Source organism: Scylla paramamosain, chromosome 26 (assembly GCF_035594125.1).
Source record: "Scylla paramamosain isolate STU-SP2022 chromosome 26, ASM3559412v1, whole genome shotgun sequence".
NCBI classification, from domain to species: domain Eukaryota; kingdom Metazoa; phylum Arthropoda; class Malacostraca; order Decapoda; family Portunidae; genus Scylla; species Scylla paramamosain.
In genome coordinates this window covers 20,466,764-20,480,173 of record NC_087176.1, presented here as the reverse complement: position 1 = coordinate 20,480,173, position 13,410 = coordinate 20,466,764, and the positions used below count along the sequence as shown (strand labels likewise).

General features: G+C 38.6%; 1 protein-coding gene across 1 annotated transcript in view; it reads left to right on the top strand.

The window, feature by feature from the left end:
- Nucleotides 1-3,019: 3,019 nt before the first annotated feature.
- Nucleotides 3,020-13,410, top strand: part of LOC135113863 (fibrocystin-L-like) — a 48,319-nt gene continuing 37,928 nt past the window's right edge. Inside the window, exons 1-2 of the mRNA XM_064029485.1 lie at nt 3,020-3,150; nt 11,580-11,619. The gene's annotated coding sequence lies outside the window, so the exon portion shown is untranslated. The remainder of the gene's footprint in view (nt 3,151-11,579; nt 11,620-13,410) is intronic.

The window sequence follows — 13,410 nt, the reverse complement described above, 5'->3', positions numbered from 1 at the left end:
TAAAAGAAGGAAAGAAGACAAAACTTAATACACACTGCCATAAAACCCACAGCATTAATCAGTACTTTTCCCACTCTCTCTCCCTCTATCAGGTCCTCCAGCAAGCTTTGACACTCAGGTGACAGTCACACGCTCCTCTCAGACTGCCACGGGTCCCCTCGCTGGCACCTGGGACCTCGGAATTCAGGGGCAGGTTGTAAAAGGTTTGTTGGGAGACTGAACTATGGATGTCACTGGCCAGTGTTCCTATATGTCTTGCTGTCTTATCTTATTTTCATTTTAACAGGCTGCAATGGAGGTTTCCTCAGGCTTTTAAGAATGCCAGTGGTAGTTTAAAAGGCTCTAGTGGAAGTCATTTAATTTTTCAAGGGTGGTCAGTGGTAGTTTGAAAGGCTTTAGTGGAAGTTATTTAGTTTTTCAAGGGTGAAGTGAGAGTTTAAAAGGCTGTAGTGGGAGTTATTTAGGTTTTCAAGAGTGAAGTGGTAATTTTTAAAAGGCTCTAGTGTAAGTTATTTAGTTTTTTCAACGGTGAAGTGGGAGTTTAAAAGGCTTTACTGGAAGTTATTTAGGTTTTTCAAGAGTGTTTTATAATTCTGGTGCAAGCTTAAGAAGGACAGTAGTAGTTTAACAGGCTGCTGTGGAGGTTATTTGGTTTTCAAGGTGTTTTATGATGCTGATGATAGTTTAAGAAGGGTAGTGGTAGTTTAGTGAAGTTTTCAGAGATATTTTTCATGACTAATGACAGTTTCATAAGAATTCTGCACTTTTAACAAGCTGAATTTTGGAGATTTTCAGCTGTTTTTCATAATGTTAATGATGGTTAAGGAAAGATTCTGCATCGCTCACTCACTCACTCACCCACTCATTCATTCAGTCACTTATTCACTCACTCACTCACTCATTCACTCACTCACTCATTCAATCACTTATCCACTCAGTCAGTCAGTCAGTTATTCACTCACTCACTCACTCAATCAGTCAGTCAGTCAGTCAGTCAGTCAGTCAGTCAGTCAGTCAGTCAGTCAGTCAGTCACTCACTCACTCATTCACTCATTTTGGCAGACATTCCAGCAGGTGTTGACCCAAAGGTCCTGGAGGGCATTCTGGAAAGTGCCCTGGGAACTGATCTCACAGTCCAGTACTGCTGCAAGAACTACCACTACTACATTGAGTGGGAGGAAGATCCCGGCAGAAAGGAGCTGGTGGAGATACACACAGATAACCTGATGTTTGATGGGTGAGGGATTGGAAGTATTTGTTGCTCTCTCTTCTGTTTATTCCCATATTTATTTAGAGTTAGATGTGAAAAACCTGTATTCTTTGGTGGCAGAGTTACGAGATTTGTCTCTTCTGTGTGGAATAATTTTCTCTCAGTCTTGGCATATGTATGTATGTATGTATGTATGTATTTTTAGCTATCTTCTTTCTTTACACTGTCATATTTATTTAACCTATTCCATGGTATCTGTTTGACCTAATCCTTTCTTCTTTGTAGGGTCATTTTCCTTACTGTATCCTATCCTATCTTTTTGACTTACTTGCTTCATTATTCGGGTATTTTCTTTATGCAATCTCTATTTAACTTAACTGTCTCTCACTTGTTGGGTTATTTCCTTTGTCCTATCTATATGTTATGGGGGAAACAGCCTTGGCATATGTATGTATGTATTTATGTATGTATGTATGTATGTATTTTTAGCTATCTTCTTTCTTTAACCTATCTATCTGCTTTTTCTACCATTTTTGTTATTCTGTTATTGCCCATCTGTTAGGTTAGGTTAGTCCATTTGTTCAAGTTAGGCTAGATTTGTTCACATGTTTAAGTTAGGTTAGGTTAGTCCATTTGTTTAAGTTAGGTTAGGCTAGTCCATATGTTTAAGTTAGGTTAAATTAGTCTGTTTGTTTAGGTTAGGTTAGTCCATTTGAGTTAGGTTAGGCTAGTCCATATGTTTAAGTTAGGTTAGGTTAGCCCATTTGTTTAAGTTAGGTTAGGTTAGTCCATTTGTTTAAGTTAGGTTAGGTTAGTCCATTTGTTAAAGTTAGGTTATGTTAGTCCATTTGTTTAAGTTACCCATTGCTCCTTCACAGAACTCTAAAAACCAAGATCATTCGTGACTCAGCCGGAGTCCTTTGGCACAGCCCTCTTGAGACAGACTTTGTGACCACTCATAAGGACTCTCCTCATGTAAGTCCTTGCTGATTGGCAGAGAGAGAGAGAGAGAGAGAGAGAGAGAGAGAGAGAGAGAGAGAGAGAGAGAGAGAGAGAGAGAGAGAGAGAGAATATAGGCATGGATCACTAATGATAATGATATTTTTACTGCAAGAGGGACATTGACCAAGGGCAACTAAAAGAAAAAAAAAGCTCAGTGAGTGCCAGTAACCTACAGGAAAGTAAAAAAGGATCATCTAAAACTGGAGGATAAGTGTCTTCAAACCTCCCTCTTGAAAGAGTTGAAGTCACAGGAAGAGGGAAATACAGAAGCAGGCAGGGAGTTCCAGATGATGAGGATAACTAATAACATGATCTTGCCTCATTGCTATCAGGTGACAGTACAAGTGAATGGTTACTTTGGTGCATGTCTTGGTGCCTGTGCCTTCACCTACGATGATGCCACCACTCCCATGCTGACTGGCGTCTCCGGCACTGCAGGTGAGCCGTCGGTCTGTCTGTTTGTCTGATTAGTCTTGTAGCTCTGCCTCTTCCCTGGCTTGCCTTCATCAGGTAAGGGCCCATGGCATTCCCTCACCCTCACCTTCACCATCTAATTTAACTCATTCTAAACTTGTATTTTTCCTGACAGGCGAGGGGCTGCAGCACACCCTCACCCTGAGTGGCACGGCCATCACTGCCACCCAGCTCACCTGCACTGTAGCACTGTGGGGCGGCTTGCATTCAGTGGCACTCAGCATGCAGCCGGCTGGCTCGGCACTGCTCCCCTCCCCCATCATTACATGGTGCCAGTCACCGTGGTTGCACTCAGCATCACGGAGGGCAGCACTGGTGGACAGTATCCTCTCACTGTGACTGGCACTGGCTTCCCAGACAGTGATGGGTGGGAGGCTGGCATTGCCATTATGACTCTGGGTGGCAAGAAGTGTGTGGTTATCTCTGGTGGACCCACAAAGGTCACCTGCACAGTGCCTGCTGGTGTGAGTATAAAGTGTGTGTGTGTGTATTTACCTAGTTGTATTTACCTAGTTATGCTTTATGGGAAAAGAGTTATGCTTGTGCTGTCCCATCTCCGTATCTTTTAATATCCAACTTAGCCTTGAATCCATGTATACTTTCTTCATTTACTATCTCCTCATCCCGACTGTTCCATACACCAATACAATGGGTACTTTTTGGCGTCTCTTCTACAAGCACTCCTCTTCAGCCTCTTTCCATGTCCTCTAGTGTCCCGTGTATCCCAGACCATTAAGTTGCTCCGGTCCACCTCCTCTACTCCCTTATATGCTTTATATATCACAATCATGTCTTCCCTTTCTCTCCTCTTTTCCAACGTTTGTAGATGTATCCTTTCCAGTCTCTCTTCATATGACAAGTCTCTGATACTTGGTACCATCTTCGTAGCTGCTCTCTGAACTCTCTCCAACTTACTTTTATCCTTTTTCTTGTATGGCGACCACACTACTGCTGCATATTCTAGTCTGGGTCTTATCAGCGACATGATCATCTTCCTGACCATCTCTTCATCCATATATGCAAAGGCCTGCCTTATTCTTCTCAACAAGTTATAGGTTACTCCTGTAATTTTGCTAATGTGTCTCTCCGGGATCAGGTTCCCGGTCACTGTAACACCGAGATCCTTTTCCTCTTCTGCTCCACTCAACCTTACACCATTCAACACTTAATTTCCTTTTACTCTTCTTGTACTTTTTCCAAATTCTATTACTTTACACTTCTTTAAATTAAATTCCATTTCCCATCTATAACTCCACTCTGATATCTTGTTCAGGTCTTCTTGTAACGTTCCACAGTCCTCTGCACTCTCAACTTTCTTCAGCAACTTTGCATCATCCGCAAAAAGGCTCATGTAGCTTTTCACCTTCTCCGTCATATCATTTATATAGACTGCAAACATGATTGGTGCAAGTATTGAGCCTTGGGGTACTCCACTTATGACTTCCCTCCATGATGATTTTTTATCTTTTACCACGGTTCTCATTTCTCTGTTTGTCAAGAAATTTTCCATCCATCTCAGCAAGCCCCCCCTTAGCCCACCATTATGCTTTAACTTCCACAACAATTTCCTGTGTGGCACTTTATCAAAGGCTGCCTTCAGGTCTAAATAAACACAATCAGCCCATCCATCTCTTTCTTGCATTATATCCACCACTCTAGAATAAAAACTCAGTAAGTTTGTAATACACGATATCCCTCTCCTAAATCCAAATTGTTGCTTTAATATCACTTCATTTCCTTCTAGATACTGCATCCATTTATCCTTCACCAATCTTTCACACATTTTGCACACCACACTTGTTAGAGACACAGGTCTATAGATTAAGGGGTCCTCTTTACTACCACCTTTGTAGATTGGCACTATGTTAGCTCTCTTCCATTCAATTGGGACTCTACTTTCAATTAGGGAGCTTTCTATAATATTATGTATTACCCATGTCAACTGCTGATTGCACTCTTTTAGTATCCATCCTGACACTCCATCAGGTCCAGGGGCCTTCCTAATGTCTAGTTCCTCCATCTGTTTCTGGACATCCTCTTCAGTCACTTGGATTTCCCCCAGACCCATTTCCTCACTCATCTCACTCTGGTACACAAATGTTTTCTCTTTTGTGAATACTGATTGAAAACTCCTGTTCATTATCTCTGCCAATTCAGCCGGATCCTCACACATTTGACCATTCACCTTCAATCTGCTTATTCCTTCTCTATTTTTCATTTTGCTGTTCACATATCTGAAGAACAGTTTTGGTTTCTCTTTGTATTTGTCCATAACATCTTTCTCATAATTTTTCCTTTCTTCTCTAATAACCTTTACATATTCATTTCTTGTGGTTGTGTAGTTTTGCCACAGCTCCTGCTTTTTTTTTCCTCCGCCATCTATTCCATGCCGTTTCCCTCTCCTCCCTAGCTATTTCACATCTTCTATTATACCAGTCATTGTTATATCTTCTCTTTGTCTCTACTTTTGGTACATATCTTTTCACTCCCTCTTCATAAATATTGATGAAAGCTTCCCACTTCTTTTGCACATAACTTGCTGTGATAAGTGTACTTCAGTCCCCTTCACCAAAGTATCTCCTCATTTGTTCAAAATTTTACTTACCATGATTAAATCTTTCACTTTTATAATCTTCACATCTACTCTCCTCTCTTTTTTTCTTTAATACAAAACCTTATCATGACATGGTCGCTTTTTCCTAGTGGACAACTATAGTTCATGTCTTCTATAATATCTGTTTCTTTTGATAATACCAAATTGATGGCTTCTCTGCTCCTCTGTATCTAGTGTTTTCCTCAACCCACTGTGTCATAATATTGTTCATTGCCAGTTTCAGAACCTTATCTTCCCATGAGTCTTCTCCTCCTCTTGTGTTCCACTCCTCCCAATTTATCTCTTTACTATTAAAATCTCCCATTTTAACAATTTTGTTGTTTTCTTTAATTTTCTTTACAAGCCATTCTTTTGTCTCATTCAGCAACTGTTGATGCTCTTGTCTATTCCAGGTCTTTGTTTTTGGTGGGACATACACCACTGTGACATATTGTATTCCTCCTCTTCCATTTATTAGTTGTAAGTTTAGGCCTTCCACCAAGCCTTCTGCCTTTTCCACTCTCCACCCTGATACCCTTTTTAACAAGCATCATCACCCCACCTCCTCCTTTTCCACATCTGTTTCTTATCCACATATTGTACTTTCCCCTCCTAAATTTGATGTCTCTGAATCTCTTAGTTTAGTTTCTACCATTGCCATGATGTCTGGTTCATTTGCTTTCATAAATTCATTCACTTCATCCATCACTGAAACTAAACCATCCACATTACGCTCGTTTGCGACAACAACGTCATAACTAAAAAAATGGATTTTCGAGTTATCCATATAGACATATTCATCTTGAAACGCAGATTTTTTGGCAAAAGTGTCATAATTGTAGTTAAAAAACTGACCGCTAGAGGCGCTAAATGTCATAACGACATAACATAATATGTACCAACTTCTTTGCGTGAAGACCGTTACATGTCAGTTGTGCTGTGACCATCGTTGGGGTAACTACACTCATGCTGTCATTTAGAGTGTCATATTTTGATTTAGAACTATGTTAGTACAAAATGTAAGTACTGAACTTATGAATTATGTTTCATGCAATAATGTGTTATTTTGATGTAATACGTTTTGTCTGCGAACATAGAGCTCTACCTATGTTTTACGTCATTATTCAAAATGTGTCATTATTGGTAAAAACAAACATCTATGTTTTACGTCCTAATTCAAAATGTGTCATTATTGGAAAAAAACCTTGTGAATAATAGGTGTTGTATTTGAGTTATGACAGTATTGTTACAAACATTACCTCGTATTACAGCAGCACATTTTTGTTTAACTTAAATTATGTCATTGTTATTTGAAAATCTTGCGAAAAACTTAAAAAAGTTAGTGTATTATTTACATTGGTGACATTGTTGCAACAAAACATTGTATTCATAAATATCATATTTTTTTTCAGATTAAATGGGTACCATGTCATGTAGAGGAAAACTTATGCTAGAATTAGCATTAAAGGCTAAGGAAAACAGTGAAGAAAACCCTGAGGAAAATAGTACAGGTATATACTATCATAACCTTGATTATATTTCCATATAATTTGCTTTAAGGTGGGAGGTAAGCCTATTTTTTTTTATTAATGAGCCAATTTTGATGAAAACTATTTTAACAATCAAAACTTTCGGAGGAGTAAGGCTTTGAAGTTTAAAGATCCAACTTTTTAAAAATGCAAAATAAAGTAAAATTTTCAGATTTTTTTGGTTCTCGTTGTTAAAAATTTGGACCCCCATCTGAGGAATTGATAGTTCCCCCCAAACTAAAAAAAATGACACATGCTGTCTTACATACCATAGAGCGTTTTTAGCACAAAAAACAAAAATCACATTTTAGACCCATTTCTTTGTACTTTGTAGGATGTGAACTTCCTGTTGACCCTCAAATCAATGATGACCATCTGCTGCCATCAGCAAGCATTACGGGTGCAAGCTCTGCTTCAAATAACAGGAAGTCTTCTTCTAGTAGTGACTCGTCCTCTAGTAGTGACTCGTCTTCTAGCAGTGAATCATCTTCTAGCAGTGACTCAGAAACTGAAGATATTGACACAGATGATTCCGTGAAAGATAAGGACTATATCCCAAGCAAAGAGGAAGAAGAGAGTTTTAACCTTGAAGAGAAGGACGCAGTTGATAAAATTCCTGTACTAGTTAGTCCGCAAAAGGGACATAAACGTAAACAGCACCTGAGTCAATGGAAGAAACATAAAGCGAAAAAATTAAGGAACTCTGGAAAGGCTTATATAAGCAAAAATAAGAAAAATAAGACCAGAAAGGAAAATGAAACTCCCATGTGGAAATAAATGTCGAATTAAATGTTCAGAACAGATAAATGAAGAAGAAAGGCAAAAACTCTTTGACTCTTATTGGGCATTAGGAGACATTGCTCAACAGTGGCAGTTCATTTCAAACTGCATTAAAACTGTTAGACCTAAATACAGGTATGTTCATGAGGGAGGCAACCGTCAACCTAGGAACAATAACAGTTCCTTTCACTTCATGGTTGGTCAGAATGAAATTCGTGTTTCCAAACTTTTTTTCAAGAACACACTTGATATCAATGATCGGCCAATAAGAACAGCTTTAGCAAAGCAAAGCAGAGTTGCTAATGTTCTTATGGAACCTGATAAGAGAGGCCAACATGGTAATCAAGTAACTGTTGATCCTGAAATTAGGAAAGGCGTCAAGGCACATATTGAGTCTATCCCTCAGATAGAGAGTCACTAAACGAGAGCTACATCAAGTAGGACATTCATATGCGGCTCTAAAACAATTGCAGATATTCACCGCGATTATGTTGAGAAGTCCAAACAACAAAAGGTACCTTATGCCAATTACACTCTGTTTTATTGCATTTTTACCACAGAGTATAATATTTCTTTTTTTGTTCCTAAAAAGGACCAATGCGTATAATATTTCTTTTTTTGTTCCTAAAAAGGACCAATGCGATGTTTTTTCATCTTATCTTAATGCGGAGAATGAAGAGAAAGAGCGCCTTCAAGGAAGCTATGAAAATCACCACAAAGAAAAAGACATGTCAAGAAATGAAAAACATAAAGATAAAACTGAGAGTGATGCAGTTGTTGCTGTTTATGACCTTCCGGCTGTAATGCAGATACCAAAAGGGGACATTTCAGTTTTTTATTACAAGTCAAAGCTGAATGTTTTAAATTTTACTATTTACAATGCTAAAACAAACTCATGTAATTGCTATGTCTGGAATGAAACTAATGGCCAACGTGGGGTTAATGAAATTGGGACCTGTGTTCTCGATTACATTAAAACCTTGTGTGAGGCAGGAGAAACTGACATAATTTTTTACTCAGATAACTGTTCTGGCCAACAGAAAAATAAGTTCATGATGGCACTTTACCTTTATGCAGTAAACAACTTACCTAATATAACTTCAATAACACACAAGTTTCTAATAAAAGGGCATACCCAAAATGAGGGTGACTCTGCCCATTCCCTTATTGAAAGAGAAGTAAAGAGAATTTTAAAAAGTGGACCCATTTATGTGCCGGAAACTTACGTAACGGCAATTCGAACTGCCAGAAAGAAAGGACAGCCTTTCGTAGTAAAAGAGCTTTGTTACAAAGATTTCTTGAACATCAAGTCTCTAGCTACTGAAATGGGACCTATCAATTGCAAGACTCTTCAACTCTCTGATGTTAAAGTATGTTAAAGTAATGAAATTTGAAAAGCAGTCACCACTGTCAGTTTTTTGTAAACGTTCCTATGGTTCAGACTATAAGGAGCTTAAAATTTTGAAAAACTCAAATAAAGCCACCTCCATTAATGACTTACTGCCATGTTACTCCAGCAAACTTACATTGCCTGCTAACAAGAAAAAAGACTTGATGGACCTTTGTAATAAAAATCTGATTCCACAATGCCATCATAAATTTTATGAAGACCTGTAAATGAAATCAATCTTAATGAAATGAGTTAAAATACAAATTTAGTATGCCTATTACGATATTAAGTTTTGTTGTATGCTAATTCATTAGGTACATATTATTTGAATGGAATATTAAATAGATGTTTATTTTATAATGTTTTTTTTTATCATACAGTCCATCTTTCATTTATTTGAACATTTTTGAGTTGTCTAATTCCTTAGGCATATTTGAAAGAAATTATAATTAGGAAGAATCTATTAGGTTCATAAGGATTTTTTTATTTGAAAAAAATGATAATTAGGAAGAATCTATTATGTTCATGAGGATGTTTATATATATATATATATATATATATATATATATATATATATTTGAAAAAAAATTATAATTAGGAGGAATCTATTATGTTCATAACAATGTTTTTTTTAATATCTTTTTGTGTTACAGTCAATATCTTTCATTTATTAGGAAGTATCCATCATTTTCATAATAAGAAAATGTATTATCATCAATCTTGTCAAAGTCATAAGCAATGAACAATACATAATTAAGTAACATATTGGTGATTATTTTCCTTTCAATAATGGCACAAAACAAAATAGTACATGAGAGGTCTACTATTTTTTTATGAAGAACGTCATATTAAAAAAAAGCATCATAAAAGTTTAAATAAAGGTTTGATTAGTGAAGATATAATTATTTCAATTTCTATAAACTTTAAAGGACTATTTGATGTTTCAAAAAATGTTCCAGCTATGGTCTTTTGGGACTATTCACAATATTGAGAGTGTTTTCATTCTTTAAAATGGCTCTCGTGAAAAATTGCTATTTTTGAGTTATGACGACGTTGTCGCAAACGAGCGATTAGTGTATGCCACTGTCCATGTCCCTCCCTCTCTTAGAGCTGTGCCTCTGCACCCTTCACTCTTCACATGTACCACTTCCTCAACCTTAGGTCCATTACTCTCCAGAAGAAAGTTCCTTTTCCTCTTGTGTTCTCTGTTCATTCCTTTCTTTTGCTTCACTTCTCAATTCATTAAGTTTCTTCCTTTCTTCCTCATTCATTTCTCTTCTAATCCAGGCTTATTTAAACTTGTTACTTTTGGCTAGCTTCCACGCATTTGCCAATGTTTCTTCAGCTGTTGTTTGGGATTTTAGTTTGATTTTCAATGGTCTACTTTTTCCTTGATCATATTTACAAATCCTGTACACCTCTATTTCATCTTCCAGCTTTGTATCCCCTTCGTTTATCACACTCAGTACTAATCAAGCTGTTTTTCTTTGTTCTGCTTCTCTTTTATACCAATTTTTTATCTCACTTTCTTCCAGGCCAAAGATCATTACACTCTTCTTTTTATCTACAGTTTCTCTTACCAGGTTTTCCTTTTCCTTTATTACCTTTATAAACTCTCTTGTCAAGCGTTCTTTACTTCTCTGGTCCTTCACTACTTCTCTATAACTCACTTTTTTCTCCAACTGTGTGTGTGTGTGTGTGTGTGTGTCAGTGTGTGTGTGTGTGTGTGTGTGTCTGTTATGTAATTTTATTTTTAAAGAATTTAGTGAAATTTGTAATGTCTTATCTTTTTAAATTAATTTGTCATATTTATCTTTAAATTAATTTGTCATATTTATCTTTAAAGCTATGAATGCTTTGTGTGTGTGTGTGTGTGTGTGTGTGTGTGTGTGTGTGTGTGTGTGTGTGTGTGTGTGTGTGTGTGTGTGTGTGTGTGTGTGTGTGTTTAAAGCTATGAATGGTTCCTGCACACATAAATTGGTCAGTCAGTGCCTTCCACTGGCTAATTGCTCTGTCAGGAAAACTATATTTGTATCACATACAAGCTGCATCACACATACGAGTAGCTTGGGTGATTTGCGCCCACAGCACAGAAAGATAACACCAACAACATACACATGTTGGTGTTACATTTTTTTTTGGTGTGGCTACTTTTTTGCGTATGAGACAGAGCCAAAGCTACATGTGATGCTGCTAAGTGAAAAATGTATTTTAGGATTACAAATACTATTTTCTCACATTTTCTTTCCTCTTTTGTTTGTACAATTTCTTACTGTAAGAGTGTGTCATGATGGTGATGATGGTGGTAGTGGTGTTAGGTTAGGCCAGGCCATCACCTCCTGACCCTCTCCACTCTGGCAGGAGGGCACGGTGTATGTGGTGGTGGATGTGGGCGGCACAAGTGGCTCCCTCCCTTCCTCCTTCACTTATGACGTCTCACTGTCACCCACCATCATTGGCCTTTCCCTCCACACCCTCTCCCTCTTTGGTGAGTCTCTTATCCTCCTCCTGTTCCTCCTCCAGTTGTGGAAACAGTGAAGATCTAAGTCATAACAAATATTTTCTCTGTGTTTCTGTGTCTTATTTTCTCCTCTCTCACAGGTCAAGAGGAACAAACTTTGGCACTTCAGGATCAGTTCATGTGAGTGTCATTCTGTCCTTCCCTCCCTCCCTCCCACCCAGTAAAAGTCAGGAAAACATAACCTATTCCCTCCATCTCAATCTCAATCTCAATATTTAATGTGTAGGGTGCATATGGGGAGCTGGCTGCAAGGAGATGTCAGAGAGGGAAAAGGTTATTTGGGGTGGGGTGAGGGGAAAACTAAGTGTCCAGGGTAGGAGTTTTATGTGCATGTTCTGAAATGTGGGAGTGTTAGGTGTTTGAATGCACGTGCTGTGTTTGTGAGGGGGAGTCCGTTCCAGCTGCATGTGGTCCATGGAAGTGTGAGTGCTTGAAAGAGTCTGTGTTATCGTGGTATGTTGAATATTTGTGGTTGTGTGTGTTATGGGTACTGGCTGTGTGTGGTGTAAGTATTCATGTTTGTTGATGTCAGTTTGATGGTTTGTGAGTTTGTGCATTATTGTCATTATTGTTAGTCTGTGTGCTTCTCTGTGAAGTGTGAGGGTGTCCATATTTAATTGTTTAATGTGTGTTGTTATGCCAGAAGTTTGTGTGTAATTGTTTTGTAATGAACCTGGCTGTAGCTATGTTGAGCTTTTCCAGCCTCTTTATATTTATTTGTCTGTGTGTGTGGGTCCCCAAGACAGTGACCTGAGGGACACCTGAACAGACAGGGACAGGGTCAAATGCAACACTGTCAAGAAGAACACGTCAGGTCCTGTCGGAAAGAAAAGAAGTGACCCAGTGAAGAATTGGTCCAGTGCTGCCACAATGCTGTAGTTTCAGAATCAGTCTTTTGTGGAGTACTTTGTTAAAGGCTTTGGCAAAGTCTAGCACGATAGTGTCAACTTGTTTGGCATCACGTCTGTCTGGGTGTCTTGTAATGTCATGGTGGGTAACAGTGAATTGTGACTCGCATGATAATTTTGGTTGGAATCCATGTCGTGTGGTCTGATAATACGTATGTTGTTTGTGTCAAGATGATTTATTATGTGTCTGTGTATGATGTGTTGAAAGATGTGGGAGATGATAAAGGTGGGAGAAATGGGGCAATAATTAGAAGGGTCACTCCAGACACCTGCCTTGAAAATGGGGTGACATCAGCACAAAGCCAGTCAGAGAGAAGAGAGGATGCATGAAGAGGTTGGGTAAAGATCACTTAGAGGATGGGTGGAAGGCTGAGAGCAAGGATGAGGGCACAAGTCTTAAGGAAAAAGGGGGGGGGGAGACTTTTATCAAGTCCAGGTGATCTAGTGGTGTCCAGAGTCTGTGGTGACCTCTGCATTCGGTCTGTCCTGACGTCGAGGGGAGGGAATGGGTGGGTAAGGGCTATTTGGCTTGTGTGGGGTTTTTCTGGATGAATACAGAGTGGAACTGTGTGTTGAGTAAGTGCTCTTTGTGTTCTGGCGTGGTAGCAAGAGTGTCGTAGCAGTCTTTAAGGACAAGTACTGTACTTGATGGCTTATAAGCCATGCCTTTTTACCAAAAAAAAGTCTGAGAAAATAAGCATGCGTCTTATAAGGCCAAGGTTCAGCTTTGGAGCAGTGGCCACTGGTAAGTCTGTGGCAACAGTGGCCTTTAAAACAAACCCCAAACATCTTTGCACATGTAAACAAAGTGATGACCATTTCTACACTTCAAAAACAACTTTTTTTTGGAAGATAACAATGTATAACAGGTGGGACTTACCAGTAATTCACATAAAATAACACCAGTCAGGAAGAAATTAAGTGATGACCCTCACATTGCATGTACCAAAACAAACTCACGGTGGGTCACACACCAAACCTGGTGACACGTGCAAGATTCACT